The 25,676-nt window shown below is 40.3% G+C and overlaps 1 pseudogene; it reads right to left on the reverse strand.

Annotated features, from left to right (window-relative positions):
* LOC131180136 (protein SLOW WALKER 2-like) overlaps positions 1-21,477 on the reverse strand; it is a 35,855-nt pseudogene extending 14,378 nt beyond the window's left edge.
* Positions 21,478-25,676: the final 4,199 nt, after the last annotated feature.

Here is a 25,676-nt window from a genome sequence, read left to right on the forward strand (position 1 = left end):
AAATCAACTTGGATCAAGGATCCGAGAGATTGATGGTGGAATTGCGGAAAATAAAATCAACTTGGATCAAGGATCCATAGATTGATAATTGGAAATTTAAATTGCAGGAAATTAAAATCAACTTACAAAACAAGTCGACTTTGGCATATGAAGTTATTCCACTGAAAGAGTGTACTCAACAAGATAACGAAGGCGGACGATTAATGGAGGAGGAGTTGCAAGGGCGACTATGATCTCATTCTTTCGGATGCCCCTTTTCATTCAGACTTTCTTCTTATTCTCTGAAAGCGCCCTTGCGTTTTCACTTTCTCTTCGTCCATTCGGCTAGAAGCGCCCTTTCGGGTTTTCGCCTCTAGTTTTGTTAAGGCCGTCATTCCTGCAAATCTCATAGCAAAATGCGTGAGGTTATCAATTCTCGAATTCAAATCTTATGGCAAAAATTTAACTAATTAATAGCACATTAAACAAAGAAAGAGCGATATTAAAAGCGGGCGAGAAAAATAAGGCGGAAGGAATAAAGTATAACTTTATTATGGTCTTGAAAAAGCGAAGATAAACTTTCAAAGGGAAAGGCCATAGGGATAGATCTCACATATTCCTTATGGTTAATTTTGAAATCTTTTAAGCGCCATTATTTGAGTTCTCTGAAAGTGCATGTCATGCGGTCTCTTTTCTATCAGTGGTTTCATGCCCCCTTCCTTATTCCTCCACTTGGTTCTTGGGGCGCCCTTTTGGGTTTTCACCCCAAGATTTTGTTTAAGGCGCCCTTTCGGGTTTCATCCTTTCTCCTTTTCATGCATAGTATCTCTTGTGATGTCGGCATTCACGAGTCTCGGGAATTCTTCACCGTCCATGTGAGTCAAGATCGAGCTCCTCGACGCCTTTTTAATCACATAAGGACCCTCGTAGGTTGGTGACCATTTGCCCGGGGATCGTTTTGGTTTAGCGATACTTTCTTGAACTAAGTCCCGAGTTGAAATTCCGTAGGCATGCGTTTTTATCAAATGCCACAGCCATTCTTCTCTGGTATAATTATCAGTGACATGCTGCTGTTAACCTTTTCTCATCCGGCAAATTCAAGATCCAACCTTGGTGGATCCATTACGACTCATCGATCCTAATTCCTTCAAAATTCTTAGGGGCGGGATTTCAACCTCAATAGGCAATCTGACTTCCATCCAGTAGACGGTGAGTATGGTGTTGCCGGTCGAGGTTCTTACGAGTCCGGTATGCGTGGAGAGCGTAGGAAGCATATCATGCCAATCCCTATATGTATTTGTCATTTTCGGATTATTCTCTTGAGGTTTTGTTCGCGGCTTCAACGCTCCATTCATCTGAGGGCGGTATGGGGAGGAATTGAGATGTCGGATTACGTATTGATCACCACGAATCTTGGACCGTTCGGAGTTCTTGGCGTTATCGGTGACAATTTCATTGGGAGACCATGCGGCGGATGATATTGTTTACGAAGAATTTGAAAGCGTGTTCTGCGTGATGTGAGCATAGGATGTCGCCTCGACCCACTTGGAGAAATAGTCGATGGCTACAAGGATGAATCTGTGCCCATTGGATGCCTTGGGATTGATGGGACCAATCACATCTATGCCCCACATTGCAAAAGGCCACGGTGAGGCGAGATTGAGCGACTTGTGGTGGCATATTTATCGGATCTGCGTAAATCGACACTTGTGGCACTTGGAAATACTCGATGCAATCCTTTTCCATTGTGGTCCAAAAATACCCACGTCGCATGATTTGCCGTCATCATGTGACCATTGGCGTGAGTGGCACAATTTCCCTCATGCGTCTCAAGAGGATTCTCTTAGCTTCTTTTGCATCTCGCATCTCGATGGTCGCCGTTGGCGCTCCTCTTGTATAGGGTCTCTCCAGGAAAGTACCTAATGCTAATCTCGAATCATCTTCTTTTCATTCTTGCTTGCCCCGAAGAAATTCTCGGTTCTCTGATGAGCGAGGATGTCATGATACCAAGGCTTTCCGTCGGGCTCTTCTTCAATCATGAGACAATAGGTGGCTCATCCCTTACCTTAATCTTGAGCGTGCGAAGCGTCTGTCCTTCTTGATTTGAGCCATAACGGCCCGAGTAGCTAAGGCATGCAAATTGATTCTGTCTCTACTCGGATGAGTGAAAGAGATTTCTTGAATTCCTTGATCATCTCCGATAAGTGCTTGATGGGGATTAGCTTGGGATCCTTGGTTTGCCATTCTCCCTTAACGATAAATTATCGAGGAGTCTCCATACACCTCCAACTTTCGATTTTCATCTTTATAGCGGCATGTAGACCCATCACACAAGCTTCATATTAGCGACATTGTTAGTGCGATCAAATCCCAACTTAGCGGCTATTGGGAAGTGCTTTCATGCAGGGATACTAAATGCGGCTCGATTCCGTTCGGATAAATTGGCCGCTCCGTCAAAATACATTTCCCATACATTGGCTGGTTCCCCTTCTTGCGATCTACTTCATTAATATGCTCATCGAGAACTCAAAATTGAGCTTCATAATCCGGGATAGGGTTTTTACGCTGGGAGGTCGGCAATCACGCTACCTTTCACGCTTTCGGGTCATGTAGACTATATCATATTGGGAGAGTATAACCTGCCACTTGGCTATTCTTCACAGCACGAAGGGCTCTCAAATACATATCGATAGGGTCCATCACGGAGATGAGCCATGTTTTGTGATTTAACATGTAGTGCTTAAGGCGATTTCTTTGTCGAGCCAATGCGCGACAAGTCTTTTCTAAGGAAGAGTACCTTGACTCACAATCATTGAACTTCTTGCTCGGGTAATAAATGGCCCTCTCTTTTAGTAGGTATCATCATCTTTGTCCCAAAACACATCCCATGGAATTACTGTTGGTGCCATGTATGCGAGATCGAGAGCCTACACGCTGAGTGGGACCAATCTTGGTGGGTTTGTGAATCTTGCTTGATTTTCTCAAAGCCTCTTGACAAAGTGAATCCCATTGAGTAGAGTTGTTTTTAGATGTCTGAAAATAGGCTCGGCTTTGGCGATGAGATTAGAAATAAACCTCGAAATGTAGTTCAGTTTTCCCGAAAGCTGCGCACCTCCCTTTACATTTTTGGGGCGGCATTTCTTGAATAGCTCGAACCTTATGCGGATCTACTTCTATCCCTTTCTACTTACTATGAATCCCAGCGGTTTTCCGATCTAGCTCGAATATGCACTTAGCGGGTTCGACTTCAAGCGGTATTTCTGAGTCTTTCAAACACCCTCCTTATCACTGAGCGTGGCTCTCCTCTCCCGGGATTTGATGATCATATCATCCACATACACCTCCACTTCTTTATGCATCATATCGTGGAATAATGTGACCATTCTGTATTTGGTAAGTAGCCGGCATTTTTCAAGCCGAAGGGCATGACCCGATAGCAGAATACCCCCCATTGGGTGATAAAAGCAGTTTTATCCTTGTCTTCCTCGTCCATTGGGATCTGATTGTACCCTGATGCCCCATCAATACACGAACATCTGCCCAAACCGGCGGCATTGTCAACTAACACATCAATGTGGGGAGAGGAAATCGTCTTTCAAACTAGCTCTATTAAGATCCACATAGTCAACACACACCACGACTCTCCGTCTTTCTTCATCAACTGGGACGACGTTAGCCACCCATTGGGGATATTTGACCACTTCTAAGAACCGGCGTCATCTTTGTTTCTTGACTTCATCTCGAACCTTGGCGGTGTATCGGGATTCATTCTCCTTAGTTTACCTTCCAGGATCGTTCGGAATTAAAGAATCTTGTGCGTCACTATCGAGGTCCAAACCGACCATGTCATCATAGCTCCAAGAGAACACGTCGAGAAATTCCTTAAGCAGACCGATCATATCTTCCAACTCCTCACTCTCCACTATCTTAAGTTCCCTTTTTACTTCTTACGTGCCTAAGTTTATTGTGCACGTTTTGTCTTCACAAGGCACGAGGGAGGGTTCATCTTTTTCATTGTTTTCTTACATAAGGTCTTCCTCGAATTACTTGAAGTAATGGCGATTATGGGGATTTCAAAATTAACCAGAGGAATTTATGAGTCTATTGGGTTATTAGGTGTTAATTGATGAATTGTCCTGAAGGAATATAGAATAGAACATGTTATAAGGATGGAAAGAAAAAGAGTATTGAATTAAAAATGCGCTATTAATTCATTAATATTAATGCCATAAGAAAAGGTCCATTCTGATTACACTTGTCACCATGGACAAAGTGATCAAGTGTAGATAACGAGGTACTTTACTCGAGATTGAGTGCGAGGATATCCTCAGTTGTCGGTTGTCAAGCTCTGCTCTTGACCATTGGCAAAATTAGGGCCTCATACAAGGAATCGGTTGGATGACATCTATGGATGGATCATCGGTGATTCTTACGTACTTGCGGATGTTGAATGGCCAGGTTTAGTGAAGATTTCCGTGATTCTCGGGACTACTTTCACCTTTCCTATCTTACGGTCAAATCTACGATCCGAAGCATTCTTCTCATCGAATCGCCCATCCACGAGGCATCCTCCTCATATCCCAAACCACAGCGGCCTATCTTACGAATGGCGGTATAGGCTGACAATCCCTTGTAATGTGGCGCTAGGCCTTTACCCTCTTCATACCGCTTCTTGACATTACTTTGGCCACCATAGCCATGGCCCCCTCCTTCCCGATATCTTGCAATTCAAGGGCACGGAAAGAACTTTCAATGACTCCTCATTGCTTCCACATAAGGGAGTGATTGCGGCTTGGTGACTAGTATGGCCTCTTCGCCCTTCAGTGATGATTTTGCCGTCCTTAATGTATTTGATCTTACGGTGCAAAGTAGAAGGAGCGACGTTCGCGAGAATGGATCAAGGCCTCCCTAACGACATGGTGTAAGGCGGCTCAATGTTCATCACTTGAAGCGTGATATTGAAAGTACATGCACCGACACGGATTGGCAAGTCAACGTCCCCTGACACCTCTCTCCTTGTTCGTCAAAGCTCTCACCACCATAGTACTTTGGCGTATATCGATTGGTCAGCGGCAATCTAGCCAAGGTAGCGCTAGGCAATACATTGAGGGTGATCCGTTATCGATGAGGACCTTGGCCACTATCTGACCTTTACATTTTACCGTTATATGCGAGCTTTATTATGCCCTAAGCTGCGGGGTCTACCTCCTCTTGAGAAAAGGCTACAGTGGATGCTGGATTTGTCCACTAACTTCTCAAAGCGCCCGGAGTAATGTCGGGGTTGACAAAGGCTGATCCGAGATTCTCTGCAAGGCTTGTCGGTGCACTTAGAACTCAAAATCGGCGATAACTTGAAATCCGGCGGGTGTCTTTCTCAAGCTGTTCCACCACGTCATACTCGCTCTGCTTCATTATTTGGAGCAACGATTCTTCATCTTCTCTATGCTCATGACTCTGCTTCCCTGCTTTCTCAACCTCCTCTTAGTGTTTCTCGATGACTCTCCCATCTTTACTTTCCCTTTTCTCTTTTCTCTTTCCTCGTTCATAACACCTCCCACTTGGGTTATAAACTCGACTTCTTGCTCAGTGGAGAGGGTTTTATTGCAATAACAGTGAGGACTTGTTTGGGGAGCGATGTTCTTTGGCGAGTCAGCATAAGTCATCTGAAGTGCTCGTGAGGAAGCGAAACATGGCTTTAGTAGTGCTGGAGGTGGCGAGGCTAGGAGGCGGATGTCTTTGTAGCGCTCCACAGTAAAAACTTGGAAATTATAGTTCCAAGGGACAGCATGAGTGTTGGTGATGGGGAGCTGTGGCGGAGTCTGAATAACTGTTACTAGTGGTGAGGCTACTGGGGGTGAGAAGGTGATTCTTGGCTTGGAGGTAGAAGCAGTTTGGCTGAATCTTGTGGTGTTCACTTCCCCTTCCGTTATTGACCTCTTCTGACATCTCAACCCTTAAAGACAATAAGTTAGGACCTCTTGCAGACCCCTCACAATCTCATGACTCATGATCATTTGCTCCTCCATGGTAAGGACACCCGTATTCTCCTCTAATCCAGTTGCACAGGGGAAAGATAACCTTCCCTCATTGATATAGCAAAAATCTCCTCAACGTATGGAACCAGCTCATCCACTTCAGGTGTTGATCCCTTTCCCTTAGATTCGATCATATTTACCCCACTACCCGCATTATGGTTGGGCAGTGGATTTGAGGTGACATTGGGGAGGGAACCATTCCCCTCGATTTTCAACCACCGTTCGGATTAGGCGTGCACTCTCCTCTGAGTGCCCATGATTGTCGATTGAATGCCCTTGTGCTCCTCCATGATACTCACAGCAGTGTGGCATCATACCACACAGGATATGGCGGGTGGATTGGGTCTAAAGGGCTGATGCGATTTGGTTTATCTGAAGCAAGGTATCGGTATATTTCAGCGAGAGGGGAAGGGGTGGATCAGGATTTCTTGGAGGTCTCGGGTTATTTTGTGGTGCTCGTGGTTGAGTTGGTGGAGGAGGTGGTCTTGGTTGGAAATTTGTGGGTGGGGCGTATTGTGTGCGTGTTTGTGGATAATTAGGGAAAGGAGGTGGAATGTTGGCGATGGTTTGGCCATAAGAGAATATGGCGGTAGTTATTTTGGGAAATTGGGGGTAATTATTCGACGGGTGATAGAGTGTACATCACCCTCCTTTTCTTGCCAAAATTGGCGATTTTCTTTCTGAGGTTCTCGGCCAACTCCTGTAACCTTCCTATTCTCAGTTGGCTTGATTCTCTCACGGCTTGGATGATATCGAGAAATTGTTGGAAGTATTTCCGATCATCAAGTTGAAGTAGGAGCCTTCAGCGTTTGATGAATAGGAGCAAAGTTCATTGTCGATCCTTTGGAGGATATACTTACGCGGCCTTCTCCCTCCATCGTTGGGCATCTTGCTTGAAACCTTCCGGTCTTTCTGTGCCGAGTTACGGAGGTCCCTCCTCGTGGGTGCCGCATCACAATTGAATTTATCTTGCTTTAGAAAAGTATCGGCTAAATCCTTCCGAGTGTAGCTTGCTCTGTCAATTGTATGCACCATCTCGGAGGCTGCTCGGAGAGGCTCTCGTGAAAGAAGTGAATGAGAAGTCTATCGTCTTCAGTTAAAGCGGACATTTTGGCAATGTAGGTTGCCGGTGGATCTGAGGATCAGAGTTTCCGGTGTACTTGTGAAATCCGGAACCTTGAATTTGGGTTGTACCAACACATCAGGCACCAATCTTAGTGACGACACATCAGTGAACCATACATGTTCGACCCCTCTGTGCCCTCAGTCTTTCTTCTAGGCGAGATAGTTTCTCGTTATCTCTCGCCCTATGTTCTCCTTCCAGCTTGTGTGATATGCTCCTCAGCGGGAGGCGAGGGTGGAAGTAAAGCTGGATGGATCGGGATTGAAGGGTGAGGCTCGGCATTTGAGGCAGTAGGGTAATAGGAGAAAGGTGGGTCATTATTCATGCTCACCGGATTAGTGATGGTCGGTCCGGAATGGGAGGCGAAAGGTAAAATAGGTAGAAGCTTGATGAGTATCTATTGTTGTAGGAGGCGGAGGAGGTAATGGTGGGTTAGGTTACGAAGTAGGTTTGTTACGAGACATTTCCTTCATTAGTCTCATGATTTGAAAGTGATCTTTCAATTCGGAGACACCTGCCTGTAGGTTACGTACTTGCTCCTGATTTTCCATTATCTTTCTTGTTCGAGATCTTGTTAAGTACACTCGCTTAGGTTGAAGCGTGTGCTTGGTCGGACTTGCCTTGTTTGAATCAATATTGATTTCTGGGAGGAGTAAAAGAAAATCTGAAATAAAATTTGGATTTTTGCGGAGAAACTAAAAAGTCTGATGCGGGCGAAGGATCTGATGGCATTTGAGAGCCAAGTTGAAATCTGTAAAAGGATAATTGCCTCGGCTTTATCATGGCATCGTTCGATAGTCGGAGTGAATGGCGAGATTGAGTGCGCATTTATGATCTTGGTCCATACAACGCATTTCAATTTTTCACATAACCCTAGCGAGGAAGTTCCTACGAGTCATACTATTCATTCACAAATTTTGCTAAACAATGGTCCAAAAATCACTTCATTAAGCTGAATAATTTGTACATCGTATCTTTTACATCGGCCTAAGCTGCAGGAGGTTCTTTATAATGAGATGACATTTTACGAGATACTCATATAACCTTCCTTCTTGCTGGCGGATCGAATGCTTCGGGCGTACTCGGATTAGTAATAATTCTTGTTTTCCTTGTGCTATTGTTCTCTCGGTGATCTACATTCTCTTTTAGTTCTTGATAGAGGGCGACTTGTTTTCTTTTCTTTTCTCTCTTTAGCACACTCTTTCAAGATATCGTTGATGAGTAGTGCACATTCTTTTAATTCAAGCTTCTTCTTCTTGTTTTCTGTTTATACTCTTCAGAGCACCTCTTGGTACTTCATCCTTTCTGAAGCTTACTATTACGCCCTTTCATCTCTTTAACCTCGGCTTGGAGAGAGTCTCTTTCCTTTTCCCACTTTGTACCTCTTGCTCTTGAACCCTATTCTTTGGCCCTTGCCTCTTCCTGAGCTTTCTTATCCTCCTCTTAATTTTACCTTTGTTGGTCCTTGGTGTTTTATTTATTCTGCAATTGTGAGTTCTCGGTATTTGCCTTTTGTAGCGAGTCAACGAGCGATTATCGATTTCCTCTAATAAGGCGTCTTGGCGAGGTTGTCGTCCTTGAATTCTCTGATGAGAGTGTTCTCGGTCCTGTCGATCCTCCATTTAAGATAATCGTCAGAGGCACTTGGGCCTTTGGGTGATTTCTCTATCGAGCGATGCTTTCCCAAGACTTGCGAGCCATTTTCAACCCTTCTTCTTCCTTGAGTTCATGGTAGAAGTGTCCTTGATGGTATTCTTCAATGTTGATCACAGTTGTGTTGAGCCAAAGCGCCTTGTTACCGTATTGGAGTGTAATTTGTATGCCGGTTATTCCAATTAGGGACAGTGAATACCTCTGTACCAATCAAGGCGGGTTGGCTTGGCGTCCACTGACTTCCTCCAACGATAATCATGGCTATTGAAACTCGAATCCGTTCCGCCTTTGTTTTTCATTCTTGGGCTTATCACTAACGGATCATCTTCTCAATGGGAGGCTGGTCAAGGTACCAAGTCAATCCTTTTGTCTCCTCGGGACACATGTGGTGATAGTCGGAGTGTAATAGCGAGAGCAACACTTAATGGACCCTTTCCTGTTATGCGGTAAGTTAGGGTTAACAAGGTTTGACAAGGATTGCCGGTGTCGGGTTGATCCCTGCCTTTCTCTTGTCCAAAATACCTCTTTGCCTTGCTAGTGATGATCCCCAATGGCCGGGAGCAGGATCGGACCATAGATTCCCAAAGGCGAGTGCTACGGAAGCTTCGATCCATCGTTTCTCTTGGGCGATGATCTAACCGCTTCTCAAGGTCGTCAATACCATCCATCGTGTTCCCTTTGGTGTTTCTCTGGACTTTACTTCTTACGGGGAAAACCCAACATGTGTGCCAACCGTTTCAGTCTGTCTATGCTCGAGGTGTAAGTAGATCAGGTTACGCAAGGAGTATGGGATCCCTAGCAATGCGATATTCTTCCATAGTGGGGACCGTGTCAATATCATTGAAAGAGAATACTCGTGCCTTAGGATTCCAAGCGACAACATGGCTTTTAATGCGGGATTTGGACCTTGACTTGCATTAAGGTTGCAATCCTTAGTACTTTTCTTCAAAGCGTACCTTGACACGATCGGGGCGACCTCCATTTACTAGGCGGACCCTCGAGGTTGTTCATTTTGACCTCTATTTCATCCAAATCCGGTGAAGGTAGCGAGCTAGCGGGCGCCTTGAAAGCATCATTTTGGGAGAATGCAGGAACATGGCCGATTCGGACCAAAGTTTAGCATTACGAACCTTTTACGCGACTCGAGGATGCCATGATAAAAATGATGCCTATCCTTTTTACGGACCCTCGGTTTGGTGATGCTGCGGGAAGATTCGTTAGTAAGACAAATTAGGGTAATTTTGAATCATCTTTGTTGTGAGTGACACGTACACATTTATCAAAGTAGGAAAATGTGTAAGTGTTTGATAAATTCAAGATTACCCTCACAAAATGAGCGAAAAGAAATCGAAAGAGAGTAAGGTAAGAGTAAACATGTCCCCTTTTGTCCTATAATAGGAGACTCACGATGCAGGAGTAGCGCTACCTATACGGATGGTTCTATCTTATGAGGCGATTTACTACGACTTTCGGCTATTGTGACAGTTTAGCTCGGGATCTAATTTTTCTAATAGCCACGAGTTCCCAAATTGCCCCTCTTATGTGTAGAGCCCATTCTACCCCATGATATTGTCGGAAAATTCCACGAGTATCACAATGGATAGAGCAGTTTCAATTTGGCGAGGAGCCTTCACGGATACTAACGGGGTAAAACCCACGGGCACCTACATGACCCCCTCCTACTTTCCTAAAAGGGTAAGAAAGCCGGGTTAGGACTATAGTGTGTGAGGACATTGTGTAAGTGTTCGTGTGTGAAGGACATTTTACCTCTTCAGATTCGAGGATTTTATTTTCCATTTTTTCCTTTTTTCCTTTTTCTTTGAAATGAAAACCTTTGTAGGAGATAGAGCAGGCAAAACAAAATAGATAGCAGCAATAATAATTAGCATATAAGACATTGCCGAGTGAGCCCCTCTAACTATAATTTGATCAGACAAAAATTAAGCCTACTTTTGGACCTCTAGACTGGGGTTAGGATACATGCTCCCAGTAGTCATGGTATCATAGCGGGATTTTGCGGTGCTTGGACGATCACTCAGAAGTGGGAAAAGTGAGAGTCGCCACCTTAGTTTTGAGGAAACTAAAGAAAACCATTTAGGGAGTTAAATTAAAAATGAAACCACTTCAAAGCAGAGATTCTAGGTTCGGGGTCCATTAATGGGTGGGGAAGGTGTTAGGCACCCCACCTCGTCCCTTAACAAGGGTATGTAGATTTAATTTTGTGTCATTTATAAATTAGTTAGAAGGGCTATAGTGTGAATGTTAATCCTTTTGGTAAAAGGAATGTTTGATTTTCACTAATTAGGATTACCCGGATACATAAGTAAATGAGACGACCTTAGTGAGTTGGCGTTACAATTGTGCAGGTTTTGGGATTATCTTGCATACGGGTTGAAATTTGGTGTGAGAATAGGATAAGAACTCTCCTCCTATCTCTTTTTAATATTTATTTGAATAGAGACCAGGATAAGAACTCTCCTCCGATCTCTCTTTGGATTATTTATTAAAATTCTAATTGGAGGTCGGGTGAGGTCCTCCTCAGATCTCTTTTAGGTATTTATTAAAATTTCGAGATGGGAGCAGGATAGAATTCTCCTCAGATCCTATTTAATAAAATTTTGAGTTGAGGCCGGATAAGAACTCTCCTCAGATCTCTTTTAAATTAGAAAGGTGCACGAAAGGTATTTTTCCGATCTCGAGAATTTTGGTGCCCTAAGAACCTAGAGATAAGGATCACGAAGTTTAAAGAGGTTGGGGATAGGACTTATCAATATCCTTGGCTAGGCAGGAAAATGAGACTGATTTACTGACCTCTCATGTATTTATTTTACCAATATTTATTTATGACCAATCTACTGCTTCTTTTACTTCCATTTTATGGCATCTTTGCGAAGCCTATCGTTTCGTCGACCTAATAGTTTGACTATCTTCCTTATGTATTATTGATTTTCCCTTTAAGAGAGATCTTTAGGTTGCGATTACCTCGTCTTACGACCATTTACACTCTACTAGGAACCGAGAAAAGCTTGTATTGAAATGGCGAAGATTAATAAAGGCACACTAATCACTAAAGAGATGACACGAGAATAACATTTAGGTTTCTTTGCACGAGATGAACTTGGAGAAAAATCACATACGTAAAAGGACGGAGAGACTACGGAAGAAATGAGCATAAACACTTAATAAAGCAGCGTGAGCTCTTACAGGAGGAGGCTGAATGCTGTAGGAATAATTATGGGGTGGCCACTAGAAACAAGACCGCGGTGATTAGCTTTGAGAGTTGATGTTCACCGTGAGCTGGAGGGAGCTTAACTATGATGTGATTAGGTCAAGATAACAATGAGTGGGATTTGAGCTCCAACGAAGGGATGAAAATAGAGATGATAAAGAGTTGAAAGTGAAGGCGTGATCGGGTGATGAACAAAATTTGGAAATGTAGAGTTCGATGTTCAAAATCCTTTTCAAGAAACACTTGAAAACTAGTTTCAAAAGTCTTTCCAATCAATACTTCAAAGTAGCGAGAATAACAAATGAATGAAATTTTGAGTTCTTCGCTATAATATGACCTTTCTTTTTTTATCAGTCCTCCCCCTTGAGCAGTTTTTCATGCGGTATTTATAGGAATCGGGTGCTCCCCATGAAGGGTCGGGATTCATTTTGAGGAGATGGAGGGTCGGGATTTTGAAGTACATGATCGGATGTTCGGGAATTAAAGAGAATCAAAAGCGAATGGTGAGATCGCTTCTCAAAATATTTGTCCTTTTCCTCTTTTAATCAAGCGGTCTTGAATCCTTTGTCGGAGCGATGCGAAATTTGAGTGAAAGGCCTGTATATTGTCGTCTTCTCTCTTGATCCAAGGGTTCGGATTCATCCTTACAAGTGAGATCAACGGTGGGGATTGGGATGTGCAGGTGTCATGACATACCACAGCACTGTCGGCGTGCGAGGCGATTCTTAGGCGTGCGGTGGGGATCTCGTGCGCCGCGCTTTAACTACCTCGGCTGATTACGGCAGCGGTTATCGAATTTGTCTTATTCTTTTTGTCTTAGATCCCTCCCTAGCTCCCATTCAGATCTCTCATGTTGATCTCCTATCTCGATCTCTTTTATCCCTTGATCGATGCGGATTCGGTCCAAGCATTAATTACATCTCGATTTTGAAGCGTCAGCCGTTTCCTTCGACATTAAATGCCCATTTTCCCCTATATATACCCTGTTGATAGTGGCATTTCCTTCATTCGATTTTCTCTCTTTCTCCTTGTTTCTTGGTTCTAGTGTTCAGGGAAAGTTAAGCTGGCGTGGTTTTGATCCTCTTAGATGGAATTCCCTTTTCCTCGGCGGAAAATTTACGATCCGGTGATTGGATGGTCCTAATTGGCGATGGTGAGAGAAGCTGAATTTGGCCGTCCGTATTGCGGGCTTGGTTATGTACCGATCTCGAGTTGCTCAAGCGAGTTCATTGGCTTCTCATCACATTGAGTGTTAAAGCGTGGATGAAGCATCCGTCGGCAATATCCTTGGGATCGATTATAAAGCGATCCTTAGAACACACAGGAGTATCCTTGGGATAAGTTATAAAGCGATCCTTAGATCTCACAGGAGTATCCTTGGGATAAGTTATAAGCGATCCTTAGATCGACCTCTTGGATAGGATTTTCACGGTCTCTAGAGATCGTCCAAATGATGTAATTTTTCAATGTAATCGGATCTCTAGAGATCGGCCACATGATGTAGCTAGACCTTTATTATGTCAGATCCCTAGAGATCGCCCAAATGATGTAATCAGATCTTTTGAGAATAAAGACTTTATTGTGTGGGTTATGATCTTATTTTGCATTGATTATTTTCCGATCTCTTCTGTGTTTATCCGATCTGGTTCTTTACCTGAATGACACTTAGCGATCCTTTATTCAAAATATTTAACTTATTATGCGATCTCAATTAAGCGATCTCGATCATTCGGATATTTGAGAAAAGTGTCGAGCATTTGTCGAGTCTCACCAATTGATGCGCGCCTAGAACCTCGCGAGCATTAAATGCTCGGACTAGTATAAATAGGGAGGGTTAGCGGTTGTTTTCTCATTCCATTTTCAATCCCTGCTCACAACTTGAAGTTCTCTCATTTTCTCGGTTTCTCAGGCAGATTAGACTCTGGTAAGGGTTTTAATCTTCTTTTTAGTTTAAGTTCTTTGTTTTTTCTTGAAAATGGCGGTGCAGAAGGTCGAGAAGCGCGAGCCCTCCTTCCATTGAGTTCTCTTGGTCATCGTCGATGAAGAAGAAGCGATCGAATAGCGCGCAACTGGACCCCTTAGGGTCCACTGCTCCAGTCGGGGTCGAATTCGTACCATTAAGGCGTATCGCCCTTCTTCAAGAGAGAGACCCTTCCTATAGGCGAGCTTCCATCGGTTCTTGGGAATCCGATCTGCAATCGTTTGTTCAAGAATACAACATTTGTCTGATTCATATGGTGATCAAGTGCCATGGCGATCTTACGTGTCGATCATTCTTTTGAAGAGGATGACATGGTCATGGTGTCTGAAGAAACGATTAAAAGGCGATGCGAGGTTCCCTCTGGCCGATTTCTATAAGGAGGTCCTAAAATTTCACGAATATCCATTGTTCAAATCCACCCCAACTCGTGGCGGATCTTGGTTGCTTTCAGAGGTCTATGCAGAGCTAAGGGAATCGGACCTACAGCTAAAGTGTTAGCCAAGCTGCAGGCTAACTCAGAAAGGGCGATGACCACTTTGGTTCTTTCGGTGAAGCCTAGCTGCGAGCTCTTTTCCGATCGCCCTCGTCTCTTAAGGCTGGAAGAATCGTTTCTTCATTGTGAGGAGCAAAGATCAGAGCCGCTTTGAGACTTCCCATGGTGGTGGTACGGGGACCCTTGCTTAGAACCATATTACCACAGCGAAGAGGAAAGTTTGATAGTGATGGATCTGAAGAGTGAGGTGCCACTAAAAAGTATTCTTGTTTGGATTCGGTGTTCAGAAATTGCACCATTAATGTTCGGTGCTCACTTGGCCAAGACCGCGAACTTGACTCTCTAACCTCGGCATCGGTATTTTCTATATCTCAATTCTCACGACCTTAGTGATCTCACTAACCTTTTCTTTGTGCGGTATGGCGGGTGGTGAGGTTCAAGGAAGCGGAAGAAGGAGAGAGATCTCGGAAGATAAAGGAGATAAAGCGTTGAGCGACTCAAGCGCCGGTCACGAACACAGGGAGATACAAAGTGATCCTCCCCAACCTTGGTCCGCCGACCACTGAAGCTACCGATCTCCTCCTAGATCGGAGGAGCGACCTCAGACTCTCGCGATTGTTCCAAGCGAGGAAGGGGGCCTTCTCAAGCACAGGAGGACCTCTTCTCGGGGCGCTCAAATCTTGTCATTGCTTGAGGAATAGCAGGTGTCGAGAGAACTACGATTTCGCCAAAGTCACGGGTCTACCATCTTCTTTCGGGAGGATCGGAGCGCTATCCCGGAATGGCCTTGATGACATATTGACTCGGACCATGAGCTTAAGCGTGGAGTGTCAGTGAACCGGACCATGATCGGGAAAGGATTGGCGCTGGGTAAGGAGATCGGGAAGAAGAACCGGAAGTGGATTCCCTCCGATCCGAACTCTCATCGGCTCGGGATTATATATCTCAGTCGAGGGGCGGGCAAAGCTCCATGAAGGCCGGTTGGCGAGCAGGCCGTATTTGGACGAGAGGACCGCTCTTAAGGAAGTCGAGCGCTCCACGCCAATGCATCCTCTCGGTCGCTCAACTTATAGAGGAACTCGGCGAAGGATAAGGAGCTTAAGGAGAGGATGAGGAGATGGTGGCGGGAATAGGCGAGGCCTATGTGAAGGCTCACAAGGATCTCTTGGCGCACTCCGGGGCGTTACCGAAGAAGACTTTTCTTGGATGGGCGACTGGCACCGGGCGATGGTGAAGATAGTGAGGATGGCCAGGGTGAGAGGAGAGAGGAGTGATCAAATGTAGATCGGTGGGGTGATCCCCCGAATAACTGTACAAATTATGACATGAAATGAAATGCCTTTTGTTGATGAATGATTGTGATCGGAAAATTTTAAACCATTATTTATGCAGTATTTGATTGTATGAGCACGGACAAAACAAAAACTAAATGTGATTATTAATCTAAGTATGAGAGATCGGAAAGCACTTTGAACATGAGATCGGTAGGAAGAAATCTTTGAGCAGAACTTGGCCAGAAAATTTAACTTTCGAACACTTAAGATCGGAATCGAACCAAAACTTTAGCTCTTAAACTTTCGGAAAGGAGGTCGGCAATAAAGCGGTAGGAAAAGATCTAGTGCTAGTTCACTCCATTTATCAACGAGGATCGGGAATATTCTTGTGGTCGGAAATCAAACTGGAGTTTGAAGGATCGGTAAATGATTTGAGAGATCGGTGAGTTTCAAGGGATCGTAGGACTTATCATTGATTCACGTCTTTGCGAGGAGAGGTCGGAAATGTGACCGCCTACCAAAGAGGGATCGGAAGCGTGATTAGCTACTCAGGAAACTTAGCAGGATCGGTTTCAAAGTATTTTGGGGATCGGCCAAAATATGGTGTCGACAATACCTTCAAAGTTCAAAATTTTAGTTACAATGCAGGAAAGGGACACAGATGTACACTCACAGATGTATATATATCATTATCATGTACTCTGAACTAAATGTAACAGAATATAAATGTTTAAATGAAATGAACCAAGTAATGCAAACTTCTTGTCAAATTCAGAACAAGAACAGATAATGTATGCCATTAGCAATTAATCAATGGGAGAAAATGAAAAGGCCTACCTCTGCTTCAAGCAATCCTCCCAATACCGAGAAAAGTAGAAGAGAATAACCATCTTTTGTCTCGGGAAGACTATTTCTTGGCATTTGCAAAAGGGTCTTGACTGCGATCGGGCAATAAAGCGGCATAGGATATAATCGGTATGCCATTAAATCACATAACCCATAAATATATAATGTAAAATAACTACAAGCATAGAGCCATGAGTATTATGATTTATGATAAAACATTGTATCCAACAAAATCACCAACTAAGAAGGAACACTTCACTTATTATATTTTGCAGCAATGTCAGATCATATATCAAGATACAAAACGAAAAAGGCATTTCTACTTCTCATACTCAAAGAATGACCTTTAAATCATGAGAAACACAAGAGACAACATCAATAGTGCAAAGAAGAACAGCGATTGAATTATTGAAAGTATCCAAAGATATTTCACGAGGTCACATGCATTTAAGTGGTTAGCATCCAAAACACATAAGATAGAAGTAAGAGAAAGAAAAAGATGGTAAGAGTAGTAGAATAGATGACAACCTTGAGACAAAAAGTTCTTTTAATGCTTCAAATCCCGTAAGAGCATGGCGCTTTCCCACTTTTGATGTTACCATTCCTGCAACAAATATTCATTTCAATCAGGACATGGATAAAACTAAAGAATATGTATCCTGCATTAATCAATATTTTTTAATACACTATCCTCGTCAACAATAATAACTCAACTCAACTCATCTAAACTTGTATCTCAAAAATTTTGGGTGGCTATATGGATTAACTTCCTCCACTCTAAAAGATTTTGGGTTAAATCCTAATAAATGTGTAATGCCTTTATGTCATGTTGTCTACTCTCCTCCAAGTCAATTTAAGTCTACCCCTTTTTCTATCCTCTAACCTAATGTGCTCTACTTGTCTAACTAGAGCCTCAGGTATGTCTCGCTTCACATGACCAAATCACCTCAATCTCCCTTCTCTCAACTTATCTTCAATTGGCATCACTCCTCCCTTTTTTCTAATACTCTCGTTACGGACTTTATCTAGTCTAGTATGGCCACTCATCCACCTTAACATTCTCATCTCTGCATACGACTCTTTCAGTGCCCAACACTCACTACCATATAACATTACCATATAACATAGCCGATGGTATGGCTGTACGGTAAAATTTTCCGTTTAATTTATTGGGAATCTTGCGATCACATAAAACTCCCATGACACTTATCCACTTCAACTATTATGTTTTAATCATATGACTAACATCCTCCTCATATCCCCATCTACTTCAAGGATTGAGCCTAGATTTTTAACGTGATTACTTTGTAACTGTAGCACTCCAGTCAACCTAACTCATTCCCTATCACCAGTTTGGCCTTCATTGAACTTGCAATGCATGTATTTTGTTTTCGTTCTACTTAACTTAAAACCCTTTGACTCTAGAGTACTTCTCCAAAGCTCTAGCTTTCTATTGACTTCTTCTCGCGTCTCATCTATTAGAACAATATCATCCGTAAACATCATTTACCAAGGAATACTCTCTTGTATATGTTTCGTCAATTCATCTAAAACTAATGTAAAAAGGTAAGGGCTTATAGTTGATTCTTGGTGTAATCCAATTGAGATCGGAAAATCTCTTGTGTCCCCTCCCACTGTGCGCACAATAGTAATTGCTCCTTCATACATATCTTTCAACACTTGTATGTACCTAATAGATACCTTCTTTTATTCTAACATTCCATAAGACATCTCTTCGAATACTATCATAAGCCTTCTCCAAATCAATAAAAATCATGTGTAGATCTTTCTTCACATTTCTATATTTATCCATCGTGCTTCTAATGAGAAAGATTGCTTCTATAGTTGAATGACCATGCATGAAGCCAAATTGATTGAGAGAGATAAAAGTATCATGACGTAGTCGATGCTCTACAACTCTCTCCCACAACTTCATAGTATGGCTCATGAGTTTAATTCCCCTATAGTTTGAGCAACTCTGTATGTCTTCCTTATTTTTAAAACTAGGTACTAAAACACTCCTCCTCCATTCATCAGGCATTTTCTTTGAGTTTAGAATCTTATTAAATAATTTAGTTAACCAAGCCACTCCCATATCTCCCAAACACTTCCACACTTCAATTGGTATTTCATCGGGTCCACAGGCTTTACCCACTTTCATTCTCTTAAGTGCTTCCTTTACTTCTAAAGATCTAATCCTTCTAGTATAATTCACATTCTTTTCTATTGGTCTATAATCTATATTCACGCTATTACCATTTTGACTATTATTAAAGAAATCATTAAAATAATTTCTTCATCTTTCTTTAATGTCCTCATCTTTCACCAATACTGGCAACCAATAAAAACTTCAACATAAAAGTAATATTTGAGAGATCATAGAATAAAATAATAAATTCAATCCCTTCCAATCCAAAACCACCACCACCACCACCCCCGCCCCAAAATTAAAAAAAAAAAATGGGGGTAAACACCTTTTATGTATTGGAGGTGTCCAATCCACTTCCCCTCCATTAAGAAAAAAAAATCTCCCAGACAGGGTAACTAGGTTGCACTGCACTCCCTTCTAGTCTTTTCCTACTCAATACCATCCATTCACACTATTAAGGACCAATCAAGAAATTCATGGACAAAATAGCATCTAGCATAAGTATGGGGCCTCATATAAGATGATATATGAATAGTAGTTTAACAGCACTTTCTCCTACAAATTTTTCAGGTAAGCATTCACTGAAGGCTAGCCATACAGGCTAACAAGTAGGAAATCCATGCTTAGGCAAAATAAAATGAGCAAACTAGCCCATAATAGACAGATTAAAAATCAGGGAATCAGCATTGTAGCGCCTTTGGCATCATTATATATATCAAGGAGCAAAAGATACAAAAGTTTTAATCAAACCTCTTTGTCACAAAAGAAGATGGATATGCTACCATATTTATATTCAAGAAGCTTGTATGTGGCCTCGTATGAGATGATATATGAATAGTAGTTGTACTAAACAAGGTTATCAATCACTTAGCAACAATCTAAGCAGAACTCAGTTCCAGAGCTTTAGTAACATCATTCTTTTGCCAAATAGGCCTATAGAGAATCCATGAGCTATTAATTTTTTCTAAGAATCTTTCATCCATCAATGTCACCTATTCTTTTTCTCTCGGAAATCTTCAATATAACCAATAAGGTACCTCAAAATTTTAAAACACTCAATTGCCTTGATTCATCATTTCTGTAGTTTCGATGCCAAACTGAAGGGAGCAACTTCCACCATAATCGAAACACATAATTTATGATTGACAGGATCATTTACTCATTAGTTAAATGGCTAAAATCCATCAATGCTAAGTAAACTAATCTTCAATTATGAAATAATTACTAAAGCTTCAACCCATCAACCATAGGTTATGTTTTCTACACAATGCATCAGCTAAAATATTCAATACAAACAATTTCAAATTAAAATTAGTTAAACAAACATCCAAACTTAAATGCACCAAAAACTATGACATTCATTTACCTAAAAGTGCATCAAGTGACCTCAAGTTTGCAATGGGATTATCCCCAATAAGCACAGAAAAAGCAGACACCTTATCGTGGTGTGCGGACCTGCAGTAGTTACGGCATCTTAATATCTGCACTCTGCCCTCTACTTTGCTCATAATCTTGCGCATATTGCCACATAAGCCTTTCTCCTAACTCTTTCTTCTTCTCCACCACACCCTTCCACTCCTCCACACCCATCTTCAACTCCAACTTGCTCTTCCCTTCACCCAACACTTTCTTCTCAAACTCCATTCCATCCTCATGCCACACACCTAATGCACTAGCCTTCACTAAAGGGAGCTTTGGGAGGTTCTTGTACTTGTCAAATGCTCTTGTCTTGTTGTTGCTTTTGTTATTGTCATCAAGTGATAAAGCTGGAGGCTTTAGTGCTAGTTTTGCTTGGGTTTTTGGTCAAAATGTGATCTTATCTCATTATTGTGAGTAGCTATCCTTGTTTTTGAAATCCACAGCCTTCTTGAGCTTTTATCTAATTGGGTTTTGGGAGAGCTTTCCTTTATCGTTACTAGTGTTGATGAGGGTTTTATCGAGTTGGGTTTTTTCTTTGAGGACTTTGGTTTCTTCAAAGGCCACGATTTTAATCGGCATCATTGAAACCAGAGGATGAAAAAGGGAGAAAAGAAGAGAGGCAGTGAGGGAGCAAAAGAGGCCACCTCAGTTTCAAGAGCTCCATGTCATTTTCTGCGTGGTTTTGTCGTTTGAGGGCTTTGAAGGTTTTGATATAGGCGTTGTTGTTGCTACATACGGCGAGAGGTATCAAGTGAGTAGGATTTTAGCTTGAATGGCAATTCCTCGAAGGAGCGAAGACAAAACAATACATGTCGTTTGTATTAAAAACCATTATCGTTAGCCTTTTCCTTTTCTTTCGATGAATTGAGAAAATTTAGAGCGTCACGTAAGGATTTTGAAGAAAATTTATTAAATCAAGATATAATTTAACAAATCTTTAATCCAAATGGATTTTTGTTTATATGTGAAACCTTTTTTTTTATTTCTGATGAATTATATTTTCGGCGCCAAGGTGATCTTAGTGATGTATGTTGCTCATGTGCAAATGACGTATTCAATGAGGTGAGCATGTCGCAAGTTTGTATTGATTGTTTACAAATAACAACAATTTTAATAGAGGAATGATTCACTTTGGCACTGGGTAACCAGAAGACAAAGTGGCTTGCAAACTTTTAGAAGCCTTATAGCAGTCGGGAATGCTTGCAACACTTGGGAAGTGCAACAAGGGACTTTACCAGCCTTAGAAGAAGTGGATGAATCTTGCAAAATCTTGAAAAGCTTAACAAGAGTCTTCATTGACTTTAGGAGTCAGAGGATCTTACAAAATTTTTGAAAACACTATAAGGGCCTTTGCTAACTTTTTGAAGTTAGGAATAAGAAAAAAGATAAGAGACTAAAGATTCCTGTGTTGTATGTCTACGATGAATTGATTAAAACAATTGTCAACCCGTTTGTAGGCTTTAACTTTACATGTGTATTAGGTATAAGTCATCTACAAAGTCTACCTCTATCAAAAATGATGATCTATACTATAGTAACAACAAGGATGGAGCATAGGAGCTCATCTCAAAGTTAAGTACAATTCGTCTTAGTTTGCTAAAAGTCTAGATTCGGTTTATCATAAACTCAAAACACAAACATGTGAGACTCTTATATTTAATATGTGGATCCTATTATGTGTTGTAGATCTATGATGGATTGGATATAGGTAAAAAAAATTTAAAAGGCAAAATGCCTAATAGAGTGGTAATGGTTTGTCATTGCGAATGATCAATATAGAGGAAGGAAGTTTGTGGCATATTGGCTAATAATGTGGTGAAAGTGACTCCCAAACATGCATAACATTTGATAAATGCTTCTTTCAGACATTTTAAACATTTTATTTTAAGATATTTATTGGGTGATTGATCTCTCATATATGTCCTTGTTTAATATTATCGTGACCTTAACCCTATTACCTAAAAAGCAAACAAAAGAAAATCAATATAATAAGTTTAATTTTGTGTGGCCACTAAGATTTCTCATTTCTATGATGGTTGTATAGTATGCCTATTGTTGATTGGTCTTATAATGCTAATACCTTCTGCTCGAATTTTGGTTTGCCTCTTCTTATCTCTAAATGCTCTGTATTATTATCGGTGGATCTCTAAATGGAGGAATGAGTATGTTTTTAGAGGCACTAATCCTTTGATTAATGTTAAGAAAGCGATCTTTCAATCCCAAGTTCATACTAACCACTTGGCTTGGCATTCAAATGAGGAATACTAGTAGAACAATTATTTTAGTGGCATGGCAGCCTGCTAAGGAAAGTTGTGTTAATCTTAACACTAATGGTTCTTCCAAAGGAATCCAAGTCATGGAGGTGGAGATGGGGTTATTTGGGATTGTCGAGGTATATGGGTTACTGGTTTATTAGTAAGACTCGGAGTGTGCAATTCTATCCAAGCTAAGCTCCATGCCCCTCTTAATGGTCTTCACATGGCTTGGGAGCTAGAATTTCAGAAGCTAGAAGTGGAGTTAGACTCCAAGACTACTCTAGATATTCTTTTAGATGAGAAGCGTTGTCTAATCTTCAATTTGTTAATCTTATCTCTCAATGTAAGGAGTTGCTTCATCGCCTATGACAGGTGTGACTGGGTAAGTGGTTAACAGATTTGCGAATCTAGCAGTGGGAGCGGACATTAGTTTTCATCTTCTTTCTCTGCTAAGGAAGCCATGAACCTTCTTCATTGGGACTTGCAAGGAGTGACTTCTCCCAAAGTTGTTTTGATGTCTTAAGTAGTTTGTTTGTTTGTTGTGGGTCTCCCCTCCTTTGTATCAAAAAAAAAATTAATTTGGTTCTAAATGGGTGAATGACTAACCAATATTTAGACATTTATAATACATATTTCAAGAGAGAAAATTTTGCAGCAGTAGCTTTTGCAATGGATTCTTGAAGCTAACTAGAAAGAAGTATTTGAGATATAGAGAGTGAATTATGCAAATACCAATTTTTTTGATAAAATTACTATTTAGTTGATACATTTAATGAAACTAATAATTTGGTTCATATATTTTGAAAATACACTATTGATTCCATGCATTTTGCTTACATTAAACTCTTTATTTCCTCCATCAAAATTTCTATTAGTCAGTGGATTATATCAGTTAAACTACTATTTAATTTCTCTATTATAGTGAAAATAATTAATTAGTCTATGTATTTTAAAAAATATTATTATTTAGTTTCTCTATTTTAGTGAAATTAATTAGTTAATCCATGTATCTTGAAAATAATATTTTGAAAAACACATTCCTCGATAAAAATGAAAATTTTGTTATGTGGAGACTGAATATGAATTTCAATTTTTTTAATTGTTCGAGTATTTTCATTTAATTTCTTATGTATCTTTTTAGTCTTTTCTCTATTCGGAACAAATTTTCTAAATTATCACTTTAATCACTTGAATAAAGGAAAATTATTTGATGTTTCTGCACAAACTACTTGTACTATTTTCTATCAAAAGATGAAAATAGAGAAATAATAAGGAGGAAAAAGGGTATGGGTGCAGGAGAGAAGAAATATGGAGAGAAAGAAATAAGGGAGAGAGGGTCGAGACAATGTGGGTGTTAAAAAAATGATATGACTAAAGAGTTAACGAACTAAATTATAGGGACTAAATAGTAGTATTTTTTAAAATACATAAATCAACTAATTAGTTTAATAAAATAGATGGACTAAAAATATTGACATTAAAATATATTAACTAATAAAAAGTTTAATGGAGGGATAAAACAGTTCAATAGAGTAACTAAATAGCGTATTTTTTTGAAATTGAAAGACTAAATAATTAGTTTTATTAAAAATATAAAGATTAAATAATAATTTATTTTTGTTTTAAGGATATGTAAATAATAATTAATATTCAGTAAATGAGATTATATTATTAGATAAGATGTGTGGAATATTGTTAGGTACATATCAATACTATGTTCATTAACATGTTATGTTTGGTATGACGTAATCAAAATTGTAATATAATTATGATTATATTGCATATTTGATTATGTTATTTGGTAACACAAAAAAATTTGATGTAATGGAATGACAATTAAATAATGTAATCAATTATATTTTAAATAACATAATGATCATTAAATGCAAAAATGAATGTAATCATGATTACTTGTTTTAATATTTTTTTTCACTTATTATTAACACTATCATCATCACCATTATTCAGCTATCACTGTTATTACTACCACTACCCCTACCTTGTCATCATTGCCACCACTATCATAACCACAACCACTACCACCACCATTGCCACTACCATCGCTATCGCCATCACCATCATCATCACTTGACTATCGCTATCACTAATTAGCTACTGCCACCTCTACCACAATCACTACTTCACCTTGCTACAACCACCACCTAACCACTGCCACTATCATCGCTATCACCACCATCATCACTTGATTATTGCTATCACTACTTAGCTACTACCACCTCTACCACAACCACTACTTCACCTTGCTACCACCACCACCTAACCACTGCCACTATCATCGCTATCACCACCATCATCACTTGATTATTGCTATCACTACTTAGCTACTACCACCTCTACCACAACCACTACTTCACCTTGCTACCACCACCACCTAACCACTGGTGTCGCCACCATCACTACCACTATCACTCGACTACCAATCATTACAATAATTACCACTTATTATTAAAACTATAAATAAATTAAATATTAAAATAAAAATTATAATTACATTACATCACTTTATATTTTTTTGGGCAACTAAATAGAAGAATGTAATGATAATTATATTACATTACAATTTTGATTGTATTACATAATTGATTACGTTGTAAAATACTACACTCTACCAACTGTAGTTGGGAGAAAAGAAAATAAGAAGGAAAATAAAGAAGAAAGTTCTATATTTATCTTTCATTTTATTATTTGTATGAAAGGAAAATAAAAAGTAAAGAAATGAAAATAATTTTATTTTATCTTATTTGGAAAGTTAAAAAAAAATGAGGGGAATGGAAACATTAAGTTAAAAATATTATCTTTTTATTTTATTCTCTAAGGTCTTCACCAACCCTAAAGGAGGTTGATGAATCTCGCAAAACCTTAAAAAGCTTAGTGAGTTGGAGGCTAGAGAATCTTACAATACTTTAAAAAAACTGTTGGACAGGAGTATCTTAACCCATATTTTGATAATAATAAATAATTAGTGTGATATTAATTATATTTGAAGTATTTGTGATGAGTTTGTAGGCCCCAAATTAAAAATTATCAAATTGCTTCAAATCAAAGTTAAAGAAAAGCAAGATAGAAAAGCAAACATTTGTAAGATCCTATAATGTAATGTTTTTTTATTGAATTTTTTGCTTTGTTAATCCCATTTTGTTAATTGCAAAGGCTAAAATTTTAGAGAGAAAAAGAGTACAAGCACTTTATAAATCAATAAATTCTCAAATATAGAAGGTT

This window comes from Hevea brasiliensis, chromosome 5 (assembly GCF_030052815.1).
Source record: "Hevea brasiliensis isolate MT/VB/25A 57/8 chromosome 5, ASM3005281v1, whole genome shotgun sequence".
Taxonomy (NCBI): Eukaryota; Viridiplantae; Streptophyta; class Magnoliopsida; order Malpighiales; family Euphorbiaceae; genus Hevea; species Hevea brasiliensis.